The sequence below is a fragment of the Eptesicus fuscus genome, chromosome 6 (assembly GCF_027574615.1).
Source record: "Eptesicus fuscus isolate TK198812 chromosome 6, DD_ASM_mEF_20220401, whole genome shotgun sequence".
In the NCBI taxonomy this organism is placed as follows: domain Eukaryota; kingdom Metazoa; phylum Chordata; class Mammalia; order Chiroptera; family Vespertilionidae; genus Eptesicus; species Eptesicus fuscus.
Window position 1 is genome coordinate 49,104,540 of NC_072478.1, and position 14,315 is coordinate 49,118,854.

Consider the following 14,315-nt stretch of genomic DNA (forward strand, 5'->3'; position numbering starts at 1 on the left):
TTCACTGTAATATTGGTATATTGTTGCTCATAAACTCACAGACAGCATTGACAAATTTACCAAATTTGATCGCAGGCAAAAAAAAAAAGTGTAATTCATTAAAACTTTAAAATATTATGGACACATATGCTAATATCAGTACATTTTTTGAAATAAAATTCTGCCATTTTTTGTGTCAAAGAACTCATGGATGATTAAGTTGTTAAGTTTTCCAGGTAGCACACCAAGAGGCCATTAGAAATTAGCAAGTACGTGAAATAATGAGTCTTGACTCTTTCAAAAGAATCTAAAGTTAACAGATTAATTCTATCAAACTAGAATGTTCTTTCATTTAATGAGTGATGCATCCCTAGACTTTAAATCTGAATTTGGTATATAAATTTCCCCCAGGAAGGGAGATTAATGTATTGATATAAATATGCAAATATTTGAAGCAAAAATATGGAAAGTGACCAACAGATTGCGAGAAACTTCAACCCTGCTGACTTCTGGGAGCTGCCTGGAACAGAACAATCAGAGCTGGAACAGAACATATCAGAAGTAAAGAGAAAAAAAGTTCGGAAAATGGTATTACGAACAACAGCACTAAAATGGTGTCACAGGTGTCCTGAGTAGAACTCGTGGAAAGGATAGTAATAGCTACGGTCTCAGAAGACTTGGAATCCTGGCCTCCAGAGGAATTCAGGCAGGTTATCAGTAAGCATTAAAGTATGTAAAAGGCAACAAGAAATGGCAACAAATTAATAAGCTGGTCATCCCCAGATCACTAAACTTGACAAGGTATTGAGACCAGATTTATACAACAGAAGAACCAGAGTGATCTATGCTTATCACTTCTCTGAAATGCATTTAACACGATGAAGGGAAGACGGGTTCTGCAATGATTTCTTCACTCACACATTCCTTTAATCAATATACATTTTTAGAGCATGCACCATATTCAGAGCATGACAGACACGGTCTAATGTTCACTTGACCTTTTTTGTCGTTGGTTTTACTACTCATACCTCCTTTCCAGAAAGCAGTCCAATTTGATGAATTGCCTCTGCAGCCCACAGTCTCAGTGGTACGGTCCATCACCCCTGGGAATCTTTCCCTAGACAGAAAAGGACCAAAGGTAAAGATACAAGTACAAGAAAAATGGATACAGCCTTGTTCATAGGGAAAAAATCTGAAAACAAATGGAATATTCATCAGTGAGAGGGATAGATTGTGGTTTATCCATGACATGAAATAGTATGCAACCTTTTTTTTTAATTTAATAAATCTTTATTGTTCAGATTATTACAATTGTTCCTCTTTTTCCCCCTCCATAGCTCCCCTCCACCTGGTTCCCACCCCACCCTCTGCCCTTACCGCCCCCCCACTGTCCTCATCCATAGGTGTACAATTTTTGTCCAGTCTCTTCCCGCACCCCCTAAACCCCTTTCCCCCTGAGAATTTTCAGTCCACTCCCTTTCTATGCCCCTGATTCTATTATATTCACCAGTTTATTCTGTTCATCAGATTTTTAATTCACTTGATTTTTAGATTCACTTGTTGATAGTTATGTATTTGTTGTTCTTAATTTTTAGCTTTCCCTTTTTCTTATTCTTCCTCTTCTTAAAGAATACCTTTCAGCATTTCATATAATACTGGTTTGGTGTTGATGAACTTCTTTAGCTTTTCCTTATCTGTGAAGCTCTTTATCTGACCTTCAATTCTGAATGATACTTTGCTGGGTAGAGTAATCTTGGTTGTAGGTTCTTGCTATTCATCACTTTGAATATTTCTTGCCATTCCCATCTGGCCTGCATAGTTTCTGTTCAGAAATCAGCTGACAATCGTATGGGTGCTCCCTTGTAGGTAATTAACTGTTTTTCTCTTGCTGCTATTAATATTCTCTCTTTGTCTTTTGCCCTTGGCATTTTAATTATGATGTGTCTTGGTGTGGTCCTCTTTGGATTCCTTTTGCTTGGGGTTCTGTGCGCTTCCTGGACTTTTAAGTCTGTTTCTTTCACCAGGTAGGGGAAGTTTTCTGTCATTATTTCTTCAAATAGGTTTTCAGTATCTTGCTCTCTCTCTTCTTCTGGCACCCCCATTATTCTGATGTTGGTACTTAAAGTTGTCCCAGAGGCTTCTTACACTATCTTCAAATTTTTGGATTCTTTTTTCTTTTTGCTTTTCTAGTTGAGTGTTTTTTTGCTTCTTTGTATTTTAAATCTTTGACTTGATTCTTGCGTTCCTCTAGTCTGCTGTTGGGTCACGTATAATATTTTTTATTTCAGTCAGTGTATGTTTAATTTCTAGTTGGTCCTTTTTCATATCCTCGAGGGTCTCGCTAAATTTATTGGCCTTTCCTAGGAAATTCTTGAAAAACCTTATAACCATGGTTTTGAACTCTATATCCAGTTGTTTGTTCTCCTCCATTTCTTTCATTTGTGATTTGTTTCTTTGTCTCTGCATTTTCGCTGCTTCTCTGAGTTGGTAGGGTAGCTTTGTGTGCTAGGTGTCCTATAGGGCCCAGCCTCCCCAGTTACCTGAGGTGGACACTCCTGGTGCACCCCTTTGTGGACTGTGTGTACAGCCTTGTTGTAGTTAAGTCTTGATTGTTGTTGGTATGACTGGGAGGAATTGACCTCCAGGCCAATTGGCTATGAGGATCAGCTGTGTCTATGCCAGGAGAACTTCTGTGTTGGAGACAGCCTTATGAGACAAGACTTGCAAAATTGCAAAAACCTCTGTGCTCAGCTTGGATGGGGCGGAGTCTCAGGGCTGAACAGACAGTCTTGGCTTCCCGTCAGCCATGCCCTATGAGGCCCCTGGGTCTCAGTGTCACTCTGTAATTGCTGCAAGCACCTCTAAGAGTAAGCCGCCCTTGAGTTTTGCCCACTGCCAGACAGTCCAGTTTCTCCCCCCAATGAATCTGGATTCCCAGATTCTCGCCCAGAACTGGAGTTCAGCGCAATGGGGAGCTTCCGTTTCCCACCCGCTAGAGAAAGCCAGTGGTGCACTCAGCAGTCAATCCTCTCTGCGCACACTCGCGCGCGTGCCTCCTACCTCTGCTTCTCGCGGCTCCCCTGAGTTTCTGCCTGACAGTCCAGATTCCCCCCGTATAAGCCTGGGTCCCCAGGGTCTCGCCCGGACCTGGGGTTCAGCGCAGTCGGGAGCTTTTGTCTCCTTTTTGCCAGAGAAAGCCTCAGCCTTTTGCAGCTCCTCTGATTCTCTGTGTGCTTTCTTCTTTCCTTCTAGTTGTAGAATTTCCACTCAGCCAGCTTTCCTGTGGTTCTGGATGATGTTCGTTTTGTCTTTTAGATGTAGTTTTGAAATTGTTGTGTGAGGCAGCAGTTTAGGTGTTTACCTATGCCACCATCTTGGTTTCTCTGGTATGCAACCTTTTAAAAGAGCAAGTTCAATACCAGTTAACTTAAAGCCGTGGTCAGCAAACTGCAGCTTGTGAGCCACATGCTGCTCTTTGGCCCCTTGAGTGTGTCTCTTCCACAAAATACTACAGCCTAGCCAAAACCGGTTTGGCTCAGTGGATAGAGCGTCAGTCTGTGGACTGAAAGGTCCCAGGTTCGATTCCGGTCAAGGGCATGTACATTGGTTGCGGGCACATCCCCAGTGGGGGGTGTGCAGGAGGCAGCTGGTCGATGTTTCTCTCTCATCGATGTTTCTGGCTCTCTGTCCCTCTCCCTTCCTCTCTGTAAAAAATCAATAAAATATATATATTTTTTTAAAAATACCACAGCCTGGGCGAGTCTATTTTGAAGAAGTGGCGTTAGAAGAAATTTAAGTTTAAAAAATTTGGCTCTCAAAAGAAATTTCAATCATTGTACTGTTGATATTTGGCTCTGTTGACTAATGAGTTTGCCGACCACTGACTTAAAAGAATTTCTACAACTTATTGTTGACTGACAAGAGCAAAGTGGAGAGATGCATACATAATTAATTCCACTTTTGTAAAACACTGACTTAAAAGGGGGCCCTGGCCTAACTGGTTTGGCTCAGTGCATAGAGGACTGAAGGGTCCCAGGTTTGATTCTGGTCAAGGGCATGTACCTTGGTTGTGGGCACATCCCCAGTTGGGGGTGTGCAGGAGGCAGCTGATTCATGTTTCTCTCTCATGATGTTTCTAACTCTCTCTCCCTCTCCCTTCCTCTCTGTAAAAAAATCAATAAAAATATATTTTTAAAAATCAATAAAATATATTTAAAAAAGGGGGGGCCTGTAATGTGTGTTTATATATCATTACATTCATTGAGAAAGATATGAGAAGTATACCTGGCATTTTAAAATGACAAGGGGAAGGAGGACATAAAAACAAGGTTTAAGATGTCATATTTTTAAAAAACAGTATATGTCGTTTACCATTTAAGCAAAATTTAAGGTATGTGGTGTGTAGGCATAAACTGTTAACAGTAGTTATCACAGGGTGGTGGAGCTTTAGATGGCTGTCATTTTCTTCCTTATACTTTTATGTATTTTTAAAACTTTCCAGTCTTTTAAAAACTTTTAATATTATAAATTTTAAAACATTTTTACAATAAGTCACAAGGTCAGAGTCTTCATTCTAGAGTCCTTAAAAAAATCCTGAACACTGAGTGCTTTCCATATATCCCTCCCACAGGAAGATGTGGGCTGATGCCACTGATGGTGATGCAGATTTTGGTACTGGACATGTGGCTGCAATATTATGCTATCCAAGCTTCATTTTATTCCTTGTTTGGCCTTCATTTCACTATGGAAACCAATGTCTTAATTAGATCTTATGTGAATGTTAATCACAAAGACTTAGAGGCATCTTGCAATTTTTTTCCCTGACCTTGCAGCACCTAAGTGACCATTCTGCCAAAAACCGGCCCAATATTTCCCTGGCTGGTTTTTCTCAGTGGTTAGAGAGCCAGCCAGCTCACCAAAGGGTCTGGGGTTCAATTCCAGTAAAGGGCACATACTTGGGTTGGTGGGGGTGGATGCAGGAGGCAACCAATCAATCTCTCTCTCTCTCTTCCTCCCACCCTCACTCCCTCCCACTCTTTCTTTAAAAAAGCAATGGGCCGAAACCGGTTTGGCTCAGTGGATAGAGCGTCGGCCTGCGGACTGAGGGGTCCCAGGTTCGATTCCGGTCAAGGGCATGTACATTGGTTGTGGGCACATCCCCGGTGGGGGGTGTGCAGGAGGCAGCTGGTCGATGTTTCTCTCTCATCGATGTTTCTAGCTCTCTATCCCTCTCCCTTCCTCTCTGTAAAAAAATCAATAAAATATATTTTAAAAATAAATAAATAAATAAAAAAGCAATGGGAAAAATATCCTCAGGTGAGGATTAACAACAACAACAACAAAAAATAGGCCCAATATCTATCTTCCTCAACCCCTACCCAGAACCTCATAGGACAATGTGATGATGATCTCTCTGTTATCATCCTGTTGATCTCAATGACCTCAGTTAAGCATGCACATTCCAATGGTCATAAATTAACCAGGACGTGATTAGCTTTGCACAGCAAACTGGTAGAAAGTTCCATTATTTTGTTCTAACAGAAAGATTGAAACATAATGATAATAAAAGCTTTTTGTAAAATTAAAAGGGAATTTTAGCTTTTTATAAATATGATATAGAGCAGAGTGAAGAATTTAAAAGTTTACTCAGACTTATAAGTTCCCGCTGGGTAAGGTGATCCAAATAAATTCCCACTGGGTAAGGCCTCAGGAGGGGGTTTCCAGAGGTTTGTGATGCCCATGGATACCCAGCAGTGCACCAGAAATAGGATGATATTTAGCAGTCAGACATTAATGTCCCTCTTCGAAGAGAAAACAGCATAAAAGCACAGGCCAAATGGCATCCAAGGTGGTCCAACCCATGAAAATTTACAAATTATCTATCTTGATTTTTAGTTTTCTTAGCATTTTTGCATACATCATCCCCTGACTTCAACACATGCGTTGAGTATTTAACTGTGTTCTAAGTATTTGATCTTCATAGCAGCCCTATTTAATAGATGAGGAAACTGAGGCAGGCAGATTTAAAAATGTATCTAAGTGAAACAGCTAATATAGTGTGTGTCTTTGGCAAAATATCCAGAATGCAAGCATCCTGAGGGCAGGGACAATTTTTATTGGGTTCATTGCTTCAACACTCACCAGCACCTGGGGCTTTCAGTGCATATCTGTTGGCTAGATGAATGGCTCACCACTGAATGAGTCGATCCTCAGTATTGTTCTTTATATTCTATTCAAAAATTGAAGATAGACTATCAATATGGGCTGTCCAGAGCCTGCAGGAAGAAACACAGAATAGATTGAATCAGGTATTTTAAAAAATATGTTTTTTATTTATTTCAGAGAGGAAGAGAGAGAGAACCATCAATGATAAGAGAGAATCATCGATCAGCTGCCTCCTGCACAGCCCTCACTGGGGATTGAGCCCAAAATCCAGGCATGTGCCCTGACCAGGAATTGAACTGTGACCTCTGGTTCAGTTCAGACCTGCCTACCAATTTATTAACTCTCAGAATTCATCCACCTGGAAAACATCAGTAATTCACAGAGATAATGAGTTTCCTTGTCTTCTTCTCTTTTCTTTTTTACCTTTTGGACTAAATGTTTAATTCCAAATGCTTAAGATGCAAACATTTCCCACTGATTAAAAGACAGAATTGTAAACAAATTGTAAGTACACATTCATTTTGATGACACCTTTTATTTGACCTCCTTGTGCACATATCTTTATAATTCTCATAATGGAAAACTGCAGGAGTCTCATGGCAACAGGACGAAAGCTTTGTCAAGAAGAGATACAGGTTCCATCATTTGGTGATTCAATTTGCCCGTGAAGCAGAGAAAAGGAACTACAGGAAAAGGTAAAAAAGAAAACAGAAGAAGATAAGGAAACTCACTATCTCTGTGATTACCGATGTCTTCCAGGTGAATGCATTCATAGAGTTAATAAATCGGTAGGCAGGTCTGATGTATCACCTGCTCTCCCAATGCCTCCCACAGTTTAATCACTGTCCTCCCTTTTCTCTCTGTAGAAACACTGAGTCACTCCCCCCAACTCTGGCAACTCCCAGTGCTGCCCACAACAACAATGCCTCACTGAGCAATCACAGTGTTCTTTGGCTTCTCTCTAAGCTCCCCAGTTCCCTTCTTGTTTTTTTGTTTGTTGTTGTTTTTTTTAATTTATTATTGATTTTCAGAGAGAGAGAGAGAGAGAGAGAGAGGGGAGAGAGAGAGAGAGAGAGAGAGGGAGGGAGAGAGAGATATGAATGTGAGAGTGAACTATGTATAGGCTGCCTCCTGTAGGAACCCCACTGGGGATGGAGCCCACAACCCAGGCATGTACCCTGACTGAGAATTGAACCAGCAACCTTTGGGTGCACAGGATGATGCTCCAACCAACCAAGCCACACTGGCCAGGGCCCTTTCCTATCTTGTGATCATTGCTCCCCTGCCCATCTGTCTCCCTGTCATCTAAATGCCATCATCCTCCAAGAGGCCATCACACCTCTATGCATCTGCACCCTGGCACCCTGCACAGGGGTCTTACCCCTTTCCATAGCAGCAACACTTCTTTTCCAAATCTGGATCTCCAGCCCCACCTCTCTTAAGGGCCCAAGGCCTGCATTTTCACCTTTGTGCATGGCATCTGCCAAGAGGGAAGGTAAATCACAGGCCAAATGCTGCAGAAAAGTGGACAAAGGAAGAACTCAGGTAACGCCACTGGTTTGGGGATCTAGGAAGTCACTGATATGTAGAAAAGCATTTTTGTAATGTGGTAAGGGAAGCCATATTAGGAAGGTATGCACTGTCCACCCAGCCAAAAAGAAACAATTTGTCTAACTTCTTAATTTTTTCAATTATATTAAATATATTGGGATGACATCCTATATAATAAAAGCCTAATATGCTAAGTGCCCTGTTGTCCAGTCAGCCATTCAACCAATCAAAGCATGATATGCTAATGACATGCTACAGCCACTCAACTGCTCGCTATGACGTGCATTGACCACCAGGGGACAACCACTCTGACTGGTAGGTTAGCTTGCTGCTGGGGTTTGGCCAATCAGGACTGAGCAAGATGGGCCCTCCCCAGCTGGCCAACTTCCTGCATCCCTGGCTTGCGCCCTCTCGCAATCCAGGACCCCTCAGGGGATGTCGAAGAGCCAGATTCAGCCCAATCCTCCAGGCTAGGCCAAGAGACCCGCTGGTGCATGAATTCCATGCACCAGGCCTCTATTTGGTTAATAAAATTATATAGGTTTCAAGTGTACAATTCTATATCATCAGTATATTGTGCTGTGTGTTCACCACCCAAAGTTGTCTCCTTCCATCACCATATATTTGACTTTCTTTACCCTTTTCTATTTCCCCTATCTCCCTTTCTCTCAGGTAACCTCTATACTGTTGTCTGTGTCTATGAGTTTTTATTTGTTTTTCTTGTTTGCTCATTTGTTGCTTTCAGTTTTATATCCAACACATGAGTGAATTCATGTGATTCTTGACTTTTTGCATCTGATTTATTTCACTTAGTCTCAGACTAAATTCTGTTACATAAATATATGTATTACTCTAATATTCATTAGCAAGTAGGTGCACAAATGTTCATACATTCTGTTTGCAAGCTCCATGAATTCCAGTTCTTTAGTGTTTAAATTACTGTTACAGAGAACTGGAATAAATGAAGCAGAGAGTTTGGAGTCACACTTTATTCACTGGTGGGCTTAGAGAAAATGAATTCAAATTCTAAGCAAAGCTACAAGCAGAACTTCCCTTTTTATTAAAGAGCCAGCCCTATGTGTGCTTAGTGGTTATCTCACTGCTGGCCTTGAAAACAACACAGTTCTATCCAATTAAAAAATACACCTGGCATGGCATTGAGAGTATGGGCATATCTAGTCTCAGGCCTACAAGGTCAGACAGCTAGGTTTATCTTCCTCATTATTCAAGCAGGCTAAAGCAGGCTAGAAAGCAAAGTTAATTTTTAGAATAAGAGGCCATCTAAAAAACAGCAGAGAATTCCAAACAGTAGTTTTACAAAATAGAGGTTAGCCTTCTCATTACCACCATATTTTAAATGTTTAATCAAGACAAAATGATAATATTCCAGAAGCAGGCTTCTATTTCCCTTACAGTCTGCATCAGAAAACCAGAATCTTCTGACTCAATTGCTGGACCCAAGATAATAAAGTTTCAGATCTTGGCTGTCAACCACACTGGCCTTGTTAGACTCACATCCTGTTAATACAAGGGTCAAAGGAGAGAGTGTCTCTAAGTCATGTTAACCAATCTGCACATTTGAATACCTTTTTAATTTCACCAGTAGGAATGCATTTCTGACATTAATATGTCATTCAGCAAAGCAACTTATTTCAATTGATTTTATTTCTTTAACACAATTAGCACTTACTGTGTGGCAGATACTACTCTAAACATTATTTCACACATTAATTCATTGAATCCTTTTAGCAGCTTATGAGGAGGTCACTAATATTATTCCCATTGTACAGTTTCAGAAACTGAAGTGCAGATAGGTTAAATCCCTGGACTGTTATAACTAGTATATAATAGAGCCAGGATTCAAACTGAGGCAGTCTGTTTCATAGTTCATGATCTTCACAAGTCTTCTGCCTTTTGGGGTAATAGAAGTGTTTATAGAAGTTACCTCTAGAGTACAGGTTTCCCGATTAGAGTACTAGCTGAATCAATTAGAATACTTAATCAATTAGGACTACTTGGGTTGTAGCTTAACCTGACTAATAATGACAGTCATGATGTCTGACTCTGTACATGAAATATTTTTAAGTAAATGACCAACACAACATTAGTTATCTTTATTAGTACATCAGTGGAGATTGCTGGTTTTTACAAGAGATTATTCGGTGATAATTTAGGCTTGTAGATCGTGTTTCTCCAACTCCACAGTGTAGCCCTTGGGCTGGTAGCCATTTTGAAGTACTTCTTAGGTATGCATAGAATTATAGGACCTATACATAAAGGGACTTGGAGCTCAACTAGTCTAACTACCCTTCTGAACTTTTCGATTCCTTGTCTACATCATCACTGTCAAATAACTGTGTAGTTTTTGCTTGAACAAAAGCCACTTGGAGGATGTTCACTCTCTTGGGGCAGCCATCTAGTTTCTACCTGTAGAGTCTTCTTTATGTTTAGCAGGAATTATTCTGCTCAAAACTTCCACCAAATTGTTCATCATTCTATGTGGTCATAAAGAGGTAGAAATCCGAGAAACAGGACATGCCCCCACAATACTGTTATATAACAAAAACATAATGTTTCCCAGAGTTGCACACTGCCCTCATGAGGGATGGGGGTCACTGGAGAAGAGTTCATTGTGATGGGGGTGACAGCTCAGTGAGCCCACAAATGCAAACTCGGAGAAGACAGATCTGTGAAGACTGGTGTAGTCAGGGAGGATTCTGGCAGAGGTGCTACCAGAATGTCCACGTTCATAGTAAGCAAATGGTGAATTTCGTTGATGGATGAACTAAACTGATATTAGGCAACCTGGTATCTGAGCAGGGTTCCTTGATCATTATTCCTGACTTCTGCTTCTGATTGATTTTAACTCAAGACCCAACTGTGAAATGCCCTAAAGGTGGCTAATTACTAATTTCTTGCCCTTTGAGGCAGAAACAGAAATCAGCAAGCCTTGGATGATTGTTTCATGCCTCTGAGTCTGTTCCCAGCCAGCTGCTGATTTGGAATTGCGAGTTGTTGATTGTTAAGTGGTTCACATGAAGCTAGGCTGCTATACATTCCTGAGCAAGGTGTGAATAACAAATTACAGATTTGTCCACGTTAGAAAACCCCAGTCTTCATACTGATAATAAGAATAATGAAAAAAATATTACTAATAAGAATGCTTGGGCAGTGTTTTTGTAAATACTCCGTACTTTTAACTCAGATTCACACAGCATCCTGTATGAATAGAGAGAATCACAGACGTTGTAATGCTTCTAAAATCAAACATTTAGTAAATATCAGATCTGATACCAAAGTCAGATATTGAAAGATCCAATTCAAACAGTAAATCTAGAACCAACAATGAAAAAAGGCAGATCTGTTCACTTAAGGCTTATGCATTTTACAGAGTAAAAATTGCAACTCAATAAAAATATGAGAGCCAGAAAGAGGTGACTGAGCCTGGAATGAAGGCAAATAGTAAATGGAGAAAAAAATTAATCTATGGAGCATCTCCTCTGAGATCTACTCTTTGGTCATTGGGTTGTGAGCATCATGTTAGTATCCCCAGTTGGAAATCAGGGATCTGCCTTTTATAGATAAAGAACTAAGTCTCAGAGAGGTAATGTGCCCTTCTGGAAAAATCTAACGATCCCAAACAAAATGTAGGTAACTGCAAATCCATGTTCTTTTTATATTATTAGTTTTTCCCAAAGTGTGCCTAGGATGCCACTAGCAGACATAAGATGATGTTTGGTGTACGTGTATATTTTCTATGTATTCACTGAATATGAACTTGAGAGGATAAAACAGCTTTATATTTAAGGGCATGATTCAAAATGTCTTTAAAAGTAAATTTGTGAAAACAGATCCAGAGACAGAAAAGCATCGATCACATGGTCAAACCTCAGAGGGAAGGTAGGGGAGGGTGGGGGTAAGGGGGAAGAGATTAACCAAAGGATTTGTATGCATGCATATAAGCCTAACCAATGGGCATAGACACCAGGGGGGTGAGGGCATGAGTGGAGTTGGGGGGGGGGAATGGGGGGATAAGGACACATATGTAATACCTTAATCAATAAAGAAAAAAAGTAAATTTGTGTTTTTAAAAGTTGCTTAATTTAAAGAAAAATATTAAATATTACAAATAATCATACAATTGGTTTGCAGATGTGTTACTACATGGTGACACAGCAAAAATCACAGTGGTAGCATGGGATGTCTACCAGTAAAATGTGAAAAACCTAGAGCTGCATCACGCTGCCTCCCCACAGGCAGTAATTAACAACTTTGTCAACAGCTTAAACTGAGCTCCAAACTGTTCACAATATATTCTACACAGGCTAAAGGAAGTAATTCCAGAAAAGCTTGAATCAGATTTTTTTGCACAAATGGAACTTTAAGTGATTTCCATTCATAAGTATAAGCCACATATATTTTTATATATTCTCTCACCTCCTGGCAGGTCCCATTTGTCTGATTCTGGGTCATTTGATTTGCCCTAATAAGAATGGTGGCCTCTGAAGAACCAGAAATGTTGGGAGATAAAAGAGAAGAATATTGTCCCATAGACTATCCATAAAAAGTAACAATTATAAACATAAACATTAATATTTGTATTGCTGCAACCCACTCAAAAAATAGTAAATGGGCCAATGCCCTCCCCCTTGTGAAGTACCAATGAGAGTTCAATGATAAAGAACAAAAAAGCCATACCAAGGGGGTTGGAGAGCCCAAGGCACTGAATTATTCACTCATTCAACAAATATTGATTAATGGCTATTATGTGGCCAAGAACTTTCCTATTTGGGAAATGTTCAATGGTGGAGGTAAAAACACCTAGTCCTCCGAGTAGTGTACTTGTAAATGCTTTAAATAACAGCAATCCAGAAAAGGGAGTGGGGGATTAGCCAATTACTGTGGTGTAATACTCCCACCCTGGCTAACTCCAACAATCCATGTGCTGTCCCTAATTGTGAAGTTGGAAAAAAAGCCCACGATAATTTCTTACAGTTAACTCCAGCACACCATTGAGTCCTTCTCTGTTGACACTTGGAGAAAGAGAGACACACGAGTCAAAAAATCAGAAGAAAGGGCATTTTATCATTTATTCTTCATCCATGTACAAGGCATTGCATTCAGTGCCCACCCACATCAGGGAGGGCAATCTGCTTTTCAAAGTCTACTGATTTAAATGTTAATCCCATCCAAAAATACCTTACACATGCTACATGGATAAACCTTGAAAACATATGCTAAGTGAAAGAAGCCACACACAGACGGTCACATATGCTATGGTTCCATTTATATAAAATGTCCAGAACAGGCAAAAATATAAAGACCGACAGTAGACTAGCAGTTGCCAGGGGCTGGAGAGAGGAAGGAATGTGGAGTGACTGGTAATAGGTACAGGATTTCTTTTCAGTGTGATGAGAATATGAGAATGTTCTTGAATTAGATGGTGATGATGGATGTGCAACTTTGTGAATATTCTAAAACCCCTGAATTGTACACTCAAAAATTACTTTTATTTCAACAAACCTGTTATCTTAAAAATATATAATCTATGTGCTTGTCCTTCTTTAGAGACAGTATGCATTTAAAATCTTTTAAATATAGAAATTATTCGGGGGAGAAAAAAGGGTTCAGAACTTGAAACTCCCACCTAAATTCCAATAAAATATTTCTAAAGATATTAAGAAATGCATCTAAGGTACAGTGTGAAGGTGTTAAAATTCCTGTTTTGTTGAATGCTCTCATTCTTTTAAAGGAGACTCAAAGTTTAATACAATTCAAAGATTTTTAGGGTCAGAATGACATGAATTCAATTTTTAAAAATTCGATCTTTGGTCACTGGAAGAAAAATAGCTTGTTTGTCACAGAAAATGTGGCACATAGTGGTACAGAGCCCCCATGGCTTCTGAGCCACTTCTGCAAAGCAGAAGTGAGAGGAACACTTACCTACCACCCCAGGGGCGAGGACTGTGCTACTTGGCAGAAGGAAACAGCTAGACACTTTGTTAACAAAGTTGTCCTTTCCAACACTCCAGTCCACTTACGGAGGTGGAACTATTGAATTGCCGAACAGCTCTCCATTTGAACTGAAATGCCTAATCTTTGGAGAATTGCCCATTATCCTCAGTCTGGGCAGAACAATGGAGGAGCCTGCAGAAACAGCCCTCATATCTGATCAAGGACATGTGGTACCAATCCATCCACAGATACAAAAGGAATTATACTGGTAAGGTTCTTTTTGCTGTTAGTGCTTTGAAAAAAATCGCATTTTCCTATGAAATAACCAAATCTATAGGTGTTCACTAAAAACATATAGCCTTTAGTTCTTTCTCTGATCAGGAAGATTATGTGAAAGATTTGTTCTACTGCCCACCTCTACCATATTTGTACATTACTCTTCATTTTAATGATATAATTAATGCCCCCAAAATAAAAGTAAGCATATTACATGTGATTTCTTGCTTTGTGGACACATATTCTGTTTTTTTTAAAATTACAAAACAACAAAAAGCCCAATATAAAATGGCCCACTGTTCTGGTATTGCAGTCCCACATGTTTCATGAACTAGCTCTGTGACCTCGAGCAAGTCACCTACCCTCTCTAGGTCTCAGTTTCTTTTAAC

At 39.9% G+C, this 14,315-nt stretch overlaps 1 protein-coding gene across 2 annotated transcripts in view; it reads right to left on the bottom strand.

Annotated features, from left to right (window-relative positions):
- Positions 1 to 6,696: 6,696 nt before the first annotated feature.
- RBM46 (RNA binding motif protein 46) overlaps positions 6,697 to 14,315 on the bottom strand; it is a 67,023-nt gene continuing 59,404 nt past the window's right edge. For both annotated transcript variants that reach the window (XM_054716963.1, XM_054716965.1), the window contains exon 7: positions 6,697 to 6,827. The gene's annotated coding sequence lies outside the window, so the exon portion shown is untranslated. The remainder of the gene's footprint in view (positions 6,828 to 14,315) is intronic.